This window comes from Panthera uncia (assembly GCF_023721935.1).
Source record: "Panthera uncia isolate 11264 chromosome B3 unlocalized genomic scaffold, Puncia_PCG_1.0 HiC_scaffold_1, whole genome shotgun sequence".
NCBI classification, from domain to species: Eukaryota; Metazoa; Chordata; class Mammalia; order Carnivora; family Felidae; genus Panthera; species Panthera uncia.
Genome location: NW_026057582.1, coordinates 70,540,511 through 70,547,064, shown reverse-complemented (window position 1 = coordinate 70,547,064; position 6,554 = coordinate 70,540,511). Strand labels below are relative to the sequence as shown.

At 42.4% G+C, this 6,554-nt stretch overlaps 1 pseudogene; it reads left to right on the top strand.

Moving 5' to 3' along the window:
- Positions 1–2,825: 2,825 nt before the first annotated feature.
- Positions 2,826–4,026, top strand: LOC125909620 (histone deacetylase 8-like; annotated as a pseudogene).
- Positions 4,027–6,554: the final 2,528 nt, after the last annotated feature.

Sequence of the window (6,554 nt, the reverse complement as noted above, 5' to 3'; positions counted from 1 at the left end):
AAGTGGTGGTTCACTGGTCTGCTTGGGTAGAGTGTAATGGGCAAGAAATAGCATACCAAAATGGGAAAGGGGATTGAAGTGATGGATGGGGGCTAGAGGCAGAGCACTTGACGGCCAGTTTGTGGAGCCTGAACTTTATTCACTTGCTAGCAAAGATGCTGGGGGAGTAATCCAAACCCAACCCTAGGCAGATGGGCTGGCTACAGACCTAGGAAGGCGGTCTACAGGGGAAGAAGGGAGAATTGGGGATACCTAGGGCACATTCACTGTTGTGATCTTAGGAAAATCAGATGGATTTCCCTAACAAAGCCGCACGTGCTCTGCTTATAACTGGAGAGGTGTGTGGTGGGCCTAGCGGAGTGCCCTCAGGTAAGGCTCCCAGGTCCTGGTCTAAACCTCAGCCATTTCCTACCAGGCTTCTATTGACCAGAGGCTCCACTTCTAAGCTGCCTTTTCATCATGTGTGAAATTGCCAGACAGTTCTCATAGCGTTTTTGTGAGGGTTCAGAGAAATAAGGTATGCCTAAGGGCTTTGAAAACCAAGAGAAAACCAAGGTTTAAGCAAATATAAGGCATTCTTCTCACCTTCATACCTATATGAAATAGAATTTAACCAAACAAGTTCTACGGCTTTACAAGACTTGTCTTAAGTAGGAACTTTCTTTGATTTAACAAAGCTCTTTTAGCCTGTGCAGGATTCTGTTGACAAATCTTTGGAATCAGCTTTTGGGCAATTCCACAATTTTGTGAATTAAGCTATCTCTGTAGGAGTTTCTATTGCCAGCCACTCAAAATGACTCCCGCCCTCTGTAAGGCTACCCTCTCGTCTCCTCTGCAGGTTATCAAGGCAGTCTTTGCCTCAACAGACACCTGGGACTTACCTCCACGCCCTGGATCACTGTCGCGGCAGGTGAGCACATTGGTCGTTGCATTCTTGAGGAACAAACCACCACTAGTCTATGAAAAGCATTTTAAGCTTGCAGAACTCTCAAAGAAAAAAAAATGCTTGGGTGTTTACACAAGAAGCCTTGGAGAAGTTATGGAAAGGAGGAAGTACCTAGCCCCAGACTTATCACATACCAAGTAGTTACACATATTTGCGGAATATATAGCAATTTACATCATCCAAATCTTCTGTATGTCTGTCCTTTCCTCCACAGATCCTAAGAATCATTATTTCTAAAACAAATCACAATAATGGTAAAATTGTAAAGAAGAACGAGAACAGCATGTAAACATTTCTAGAGGGAGGGGCTCTGTACTTTTACAAGTAAAACGTACTTGTACTGCTTAAATTTTAAATTAATTGTATTTGTTTTTTAAGTTATTTTCATTACTAGTAGTAAATAACACTGATATTAAAAAGTTTAGTCCAAAAGTTGCAGGAAAGAGAAAGCTCCCCTCTCCATGAAGCCTTGTTACCAGTTTTTTGCATATAGTTGCAAAAATATCCCATGCACAAGAGAGTAAGAACAGTTAGTTTTTTTTTTCTCTAGATGTCTAATCATGAAATCATAAAACTGAAAAATGCCTTATAGTGCATCTGGATGCCAAGTTACTGGCTTTTAAGTTACTAGTATATTCTGGAATAGAAAAGGGAAATGTGAAAGCAGTTTTCTCTGGTCACACAGTTCACTCCTGGTCGTAAGGATACCAGACCACTTGGCAAAGCCCTTTTTCTGAGCATTAAGTGGTGCAAGAAAAAAACTGAGTTACTGCCCAGTGTCAACCTCAACCTGAAGCACCCACAAATTTAGACGCCCCAGGTTGCCTACAGCTATAGAAGGAAGGGCTGTCTAAATAACAAATGGTACGAACTGATATGGACAAAGACACCTTGATCTAGGGAATTGTGCATGGTAACTATTTTTAACAGCATCACTTATAGCATCATCAATCAATGTCTTTGAGACTAGTTAAAGTCTGTATTTAAAAAAAAAATTCTACGTAGTGTATCGCTAACAGCTTTTCAGATTCTTCATTCTGATGATATGCTTTCAGGTAAGAAATTCAGGAAGTCTCAACTTAACTTTTAGGTTGATCCATGTAACCGCCGTTTTTGTTGGTCATAGTCCCTGGAATATTGGCAATATTGTTTTGCTTTTCATAATGGCTCCCCTGGCGATATCAGGAATCACCCCCAGCTAGGGATAGGTCTGTGGCTAGTGTCTGTACGTATCATTTGTAAATTATGAGTGCAAACTGTCACTTCTAGTGACATGAGGAGGTGGGATCTGGGAGACCTGCAGAATTCAAATGGGCTTATGGAACTTATGCTTGGGACCCTATTCTGTTTTGCACAGAGTTAGTATTGGTATATGGTTTTACTCTTTAAGGATTCTAGCTAGGTTATAAATGAAGTCTACCTTTTTTTTAACTGAGTTGCCACAGTACAACAATCTGCCCCTAATTTACTAATTAATATATATTAGCCATGCATTTCCAATCAGATTGTTAGTTCCTTGAGTACAGGGAACAAGTCTTAAAAATCTTCAATTTCCCTCACCCTCATCCAATGCCTAACTCAGAAGCAGGAGCCCATCAACAAATGACAGTTACCAGGTGTCACCACTCAGGTGAGTCACTGGGGACAGGAGACAAATAGTTGATTACCTGATCTCTAAAAAGAAAGAATCTGTTATTTTGGACACATGCATAAGTGTAAAATTGCATCTGTGATAACTTTCACAATCAGAGGTATGGGCTATTAAAGTGTAAAAAGTATATAATAGAAATAGTGGGAAGAAGAGCAGGAACTGGAGCCCGGGTTGAGTCTGAAAAAAGCCCAATCCATGTGGTGGCTCAGGAACAGCCAGAGTTGGAAGATGGAGGAGCCAGAGGAACTAGTGGACGGTGGGCAGTCGCTGCCTCCGGTATGTCATGATGTGCAACTCCCTGCCCAATGTCCCCAAATAGGCCAGGATGGCCAATCAATTCTTTGATTGAAGCATATGCACTGCATAAGTGAATAAGGATAGGTAAGCCCAAAGTAGCCTCCGTGGAGGAGCTGGCCACGTTCCACACTGATGCCTGTTTGCTGCATCTCCAGAAGGTCAGCCAGGAAGGAGATGACAAACATTCAGACTGCACAGAATATGGCCTAGGTTATAACTGCCCAGCCGCAGAAGGGTATTGACTATGCAGCAGTTTTAGGAGGGGCTATAACCACAGCTACCCAGTCAGTGCATGATTGATGGAAGTAGCAATTAACTGATCCAGAGGCTGGCATCATGCAATGAACATCTTCACCAGGAGTAGTTTCCATCTCAAGAAACCACTCTCTTTGCTCATCCATAAGAAGCAGCTCCTCATCTGTTAAAGTTTTATCATGAGATTGTAGCAATTCAGTCACATCTTCAGGCTCCACTTCTAGTTCTCTTCCTATTTCCACAAACCTTCAATTTGTAAAAAAACACATTATACATGGAGCACAATAAAGTAAAGCACAATGAGAGAGAGAGAGAGAGAGAGAGAGAGAGAGAGAGAGAGAGAGAAAGAGAAAGAAATAGTGAGCAAAAGAAAGAGAGACTTTCTTGAAGAAATGACCAAACTGAGGTATGCAGGAGAAAGGTGATATAGTTAGTAAGTGCAAAATAAACAAACAAAAAAACCAAAGGGAACTTCAAGCAGGATTTTAAAAACAGCATGTGCAAAGGCACTGTGGTAGAAGGGAATGTGAACGTTTGGGCAGGATGTTAGAGGTCTTTAAGTTTAACCAGTCACTAACCCCATGTGCCTTTGACATAACTCAACATCTAATAAGAAGAGCTTCTAAGAGGAAGCAGACTGTCCTCAGCGAGAAACAGAAAACAAGCTGATGTTCGGCAGCATGCCATAGTAGAGAGGGTACAGATCTTATTTTAGATAGAACCTCTGGGTTTGAACTTCTGTTTCAACTCCTTGCTATACAACCTCGAGTAAAGGCTGCAACTTCTCTAGATACTAGATTTCTTGTCTCATATTACCATCTACTTATGGTTTTAATTGGTGGATTAAAAAGGAACACATCTGTCATGTACACAGCACGATACCTGACCTACAGCAAGTGCTGAATAAATATTACTTTCATCTCATGACCACCCATCTTGGTAACTGCAAGAAAAATGGGAAGGGGAACCCCAGAATGTGTTTTCAATTTCCAACCTGAGCTGTTTCTTAGAAGCACTGCCTCTGCCATAAGCAATCATATTTTATCTCTGCAGGTGCAGTATATAGCATTCCTATTTTCACAACAACCATTTAACATACATGGAAATGCTTTGAAATTTTTTTACCTTCTCCTGTCCAGATGTCCTCGTGTTTCTACCTATTACTATCTCTCCAAAGAAAAGGTCGTTGGGGGGGGGGGTAGATTAATAGTTTAAAGATTTCAGCATTTGTATTTATTAAGTGAGGACCCAGTTAAGATTTAAGACAGTATACAGATAAATTTCAACAATGACTAGTTCTGAATTTTGATCAAATAGCCAACCAAATATGACTCTTCTCTTTTCCCTTGCATGAATTAAAACTCTCGAAGAGTAGTCTCCAGCAGGAAAAAACCCAAAACACTAAGACTATTTTGATCACCCTCTGCTGTAGCAGGGCCCCCACCTCCACTCAAAACTGGTTTGTTGTATCAAGTTCAGAGTTTGTCAGGCTGAACCATCCTAATGACTCCTTCCTTTATTTCAGCAGTGTTTGTGAAAGACTTGTTTTTGGTTTAAAATGACTGTCTCCACCAAGATCCAGAAAAGCTGCTAGGCTTTGAGCTCACAGAGAGTCCTTTATTCTGCCAGGACACAAGCAAGTCAGTGACGGCACAGAGCTGCTGTCTCTCTCTGAGCTTCTGTGCTGCTGGTTTAGAGGAGGGAATGATGCAATCCATTCATATCTGAGATGGAGGGGGCTCCTCTCTTACACACACAGCTCCTTCTCTTCTGTTTATGCTGGTTCCCTCGCCCTCCCAAGAGGGTAACAGTGAGGGAAGCTTCCACTGCTGTGTCTCCAGAAACTCTTTTAGGCCAAAAGGACCTGCCCTGCCCCGGGAGGCCCTGTGACTTCTGTAGAAACACACAGCCTAGGACTTTACTACTTAAATTGCACTTCTCAGACCAGCAGCTTGGGCATCACTTGGGAGCTTGTTAGAAATGCAGATCCTGCTTACCCAGGCTACCCGGGCAAATCAGACCCCAGAGAATCAGAATCTGCCTTTTAATGAGACTGCCAGGCAATTCATTTCTACTTCAAAGTTTAAGAAGCACGGGGGCGCCTGCTTGTCTTAGTCAGTTAAGTGTCCCACTTCAGCTCAGGTCATGATCTCAGGGCCCGTGTGTTTGAGCCATGGGTCAGACTCTGTGCTGACAGCCCAGAGCCTAGAGCCTGTTTCGGATTCTGTGTCTCCATCTCTCTTCCCCTCCCCTGCTCATGTGCTCTCTCTCTTCCAAAAATAAATAAACATAAAAAAAAAAATTTAAGGACTGTCCTAGGCCACCCAGCCAAGAAAGACACGGAGAGAACAAAAAGCACTTTAAAGGTGAAATGCATTTCCTTTGCCCTGGATGCCCTTTCCTATACCAATCTCCAGGCCTCATCTCTGCACGCCTGAATCCTACCCTGTCTTTCTTTGTTGAGCTGTCTGCAATGCTTCTTTTGGAAATCTTCACTGATTGTGTCAGCCAGAGGCATCTTCCACTCAGTTACCTGTATATTGCTGCAGTGTGTTTACGCTACAAATATGTTTGCACAGGTCTAATCCATCCCGTTTGAGGCTTGAGATTTGCCTGAACCTTCTCTATATCCTCTAGAATGTCTAGGACCATAGGCCCTGGGAGGAAAAAGCCTATTTATTTATTGAAAGAAGGGAAGGGAAAGAAGAAAAAAAAAAAACAGCTCCATTCATGAAGTAATTGTCTCTGAAAAGCTGAGTGCAGCCCCAGGGATGAACATAAGCCTGTTTAAAACAGGAACCCAGGAACCATGTTATGCTCATCTTTAAAGAGCCCCCCAATACACCAGACATGGAAATGTCTCAGTTTTCCAGAAGCTTAACTGGACCAGATCAGATTCAAACCCACTCCATTATAGCACTCATCATTTAGACCTGGCCCAAAGCAGACGTCTTTCTAGAATAAAATCACAATTCTGCTTGCTAGAGCCTTGACCCCTGGCTTTAAATGTGCTGTGGGCTCTGACCGACTACCTCTTCACCCATTTTTTGTCCTATGTGTTTTCCCACTTTAGATTAATATATTTTTTTCTAAAGAGAAAAAGGCATTTTGAAAACTTTCACATTCATTGTTTCTTTGGAAAGAAAGCTTACTGAAAATATTTGTTTCCTTTTTTTTCAATGTTTACTTATTTTTGAGATGGAGAGGGAGAGGAGAGAGTACAAGTCAGGGAGGGGCAGAGAGAGAGGGCGACACGGAATCTGAAGCAGGTTCTAGGCCCTGAGCTGTCAGCACAGAGCCAGACGTGGGGCTTGAACCCACAAACCGTGAAATCATGACTTGAGCTGAAGTCGGATGCCCAACCGACTGAGAAACCCAGGTGCCCCAATATTTAGTGTTTCTAAT